The sequence below is a fragment of the Corylus avellana genome, chromosome 11 (assembly GCF_965113065.1).
Source record: "Corylus avellana chromosome 11, dhCorAvel1.hap1.2, whole genome shotgun sequence".
In the NCBI taxonomy this organism is placed as follows: domain Eukaryota; kingdom Viridiplantae; phylum Streptophyta; class Magnoliopsida; order Fagales; family Betulaceae; genus Corylus; species Corylus avellana.
The window spans coordinates 5,289,707-5,292,853 of NC_142500.1; the positions used below are offsets into that span (position 1 = coordinate 5,289,707).

The 3,147-nt window shown below is 30.8% G+C and overlaps 1 pseudogene; it reads right to left on the minus strand.

The window, feature by feature from the left end:
• Positions 1-1,555: 1,555 nt before the first annotated feature.
• LOC148583027 (uncharacterized) lies at positions 1,556-2,777 on the minus strand (annotated as a pseudogene).
• Positions 2,778-3,147: the final 370 nt, after the last annotated feature.

The window sequence follows — 3,147 nt, forward strand, 5'->3', positions numbered from 1 at the left end:
TACAAAAATCATACGACAAGAGTTTTTATTTCAAACTTCATTTAATATGTCAAGTCGAATAATCTAATAGAAATCTAATAATAATTAAAGTGTACGTGCCCATATATGTCACACACTATTTAATTAGATACAAATTAAATTAACATAAGTTTCACTAATTAATTAAATTCATGTGCCAAACTATACCCATGTTGTGCCATTCATACTTGGGACATTTTACACTTAACTATTGCCATGTTCTAATTACATGAAATATGTTAAGACTGAAAATTTGAAATTACCAGTATTTTGCTGTCTAAAGACTAAATTTGTTAGCAATTTGGATAGTAATTATGAGAAATTTTATGTGGAACTCACTTGTTCGAATAAATTTTCGGCTGCACAATCATCTATCCGAACAGACGAGTCTCTCATAATTACCATCCAAATTGCTAGCCGAAAATCTCAATTTGTTAAAAAGGTCCATGTAAAAGCAATTGCTCCTACCACTCCACCTGGGCTTCCAGCAATACATTCTTTCCCGGCGACAAACTTTGTATGCTATCGATCGACTCCATCAAATGGTCATTTCTTTTTACCTTTTTGGCATCATTTTTATGAACAAAGGATTATCTATCTATTTCGTGGCTTTTAAGTCTAAATTTATTAATCAATGTCCGCAAAATTATAACAATATATATTTGATTATTCTATTTAATTTGTAATATGATACAATATTATTAAAACAATTGTTTACTATTGTTTACTATTTGTCGTTGGAGTCAAAACGTCCACGTCTCAATTTTTTTATTTGATTTTATAGTTGATCAACTAATCCTCAATTGCCCAAAATCATATAATTTCATGGATTATAGAAGTTTTCGGACAGTATGATCCAGATCCTCTGGAATTCGTAGGGGAATTCTTGTTTTTGAAATTTTAGATCTAGACCATCCATTTTCATCCAAGAGCCATTATCCTGCCACGTGTCTCATTACTAATAAAATAATAATAAATTTTTAATGATATTAATAAGAGATATGCGATAGTGCAATAAAAAGACCATTTTTATTATTTTATTAATAGTGAAACACATGTCAGGATAATGGCTATTGGATCAAAATGAATGGCTTGAATCTTAAATTTAAAAAACTAGTTAAAATTTTCTTAAAAATTTCAGGAGATCCGAATCCGTAAATTAGTGCTTATACAAGTCCGATAATGTGGTGTTGGAGCCAAGAACTAAGACATAATATTAAAATAAATAAAATGATTTTTTTTCTCGGCAATGTAATCTGTTGGGAGACAAAAAGATGATTCAATATATTTCAGAAACAATTTTTTCTCATCATAGTTAAATAATGGATTTTATTGTAAATTGTACCTTTAAACTACAAACTGAGAGGGAAAAACATTATTAGCTTATAACTATATATCCAATTGGATAATGATACTTTTTTTTAATAAATATTAAAATATATACAACATTCGGCCAATTGTTCTTTACATTTCAGAATTTGCCTAGAATTACATTTAAGATAAGTAGAGTACTTCAAATGCTTTAATTTTGTGATATTTAGATGTAATTGAAGAAAGACACGATAATAGTGGAGAGAATTGCAGTGAATGCACCAACGGTCAAAGATGAAGCAGAGATAGAAGGTGCACGTGTCAAAACGGTAATACCGAAATTTTGGCCACGTTTACAGTTGTCAGCTACGGTGCAGAGAAAATAGTAAACCGTAGCCTAGGTTTCCAGTGGTACGATTACTGGAGTCGAAGCTAGAACTGTTCCAGCTACCTCTTTTGTGCAGTTAACGTATTCGTCTGCTGTATGTAGTATTCCTACGGTATGCGACCCAGTCCAGTTGAATGCTGGTCATCAACGTAGATGAAGAAACAGATGTACGTACATGATCAGTACCTCTCTTTGTATTTTCTTATTATTAAAAAAAAAAAATCAATAAACAATAAATAAAAGAATTCATCTTTGCATACGGGTATCAATTTCGTGTACACATATATGCTGAGTTGACATGTTCAATCTATTTACCATTAACATTAACTCGGTGAAAATTGACACAAAACAACGTCATAATGCAACAAAAAAAATTTCAATGTTTGCGACGTAACTATTAAAGTAAAATTCTACTTTTACCCCAATTTTTCTAGTAAAGTGTAGTAAATTAGGATACAAACGATGCATGAACTTGCAGTGGCTTAGATCAATTAAGACATAATTAGAAATTGCTGCAAATTCCTATTGTGATTTGGTCATTAAGTTTTTTGTTCATTAAGAAATATGAGTCAAAACCTATATATAATTATAAATAAGAATTATTTCTAAAAATTTGGTGATTTTAGTGTAATTAAATTGGCGGTCTTCTCTTTGGGAGAGAGTTATGTTATAGATGGGAGGCTTTTAGAAAGGTGTGAAGAATTTTTTTTCAAAGAACTAATGGATAGATTTGAAACTTGAGTCAGTTTGGAATTTTGTTTAAAAATTGAGCTGTCTATAAAAATAAAATAGAAAAAAATATTCTTAAAAAGTCTAATTTTCAAGCTTTTTTAAAACGTAGTTTTGAGTTTTATAGAGAAATAAATCCCAAAAAAAAAAAATAATAATAAGTTTTTTCACTAAAAGACCCACTTTTGCCTACCGACAACTTCTTAAGTATGAACAATATTAATACTTATCCTAAACATACTTTGAGTTGTTTAAGATAAGTATCCATTGCACCCTTCAGTAAAGCCACTACAGCGATCAAGCACACAACCAAACCCATGTGGCCACCCATTTTACGGTCGGGTTTTCCAGTCATATCAAAACAAATTCAATAAACTCAATGGGCTAATTTTGTATCAAATTCGTAAATCGTATTAAAAATTGTCAAGTAAACTCTCGGCGAAGTTTGAAACTGATAGAAGAAGAAGAGAGCTCACCCAAAAAGGATATGTAGTTGTGAGTTGCTTTTAATTACTCATTCTCAAATTTTTATTTTCATGTTGAATTATTAAATCCACCCTTTTTCATTACGTGCTGCGCTTGGACACATACAAATCGACTAGGGCTCACAACGTACGCGTGGCTCAAAACTGGATAAGATTGCCGGAGAAAGACAAACATGATATGAATTAATAGTTAAACAACCATCTCAGCAGCTGTCC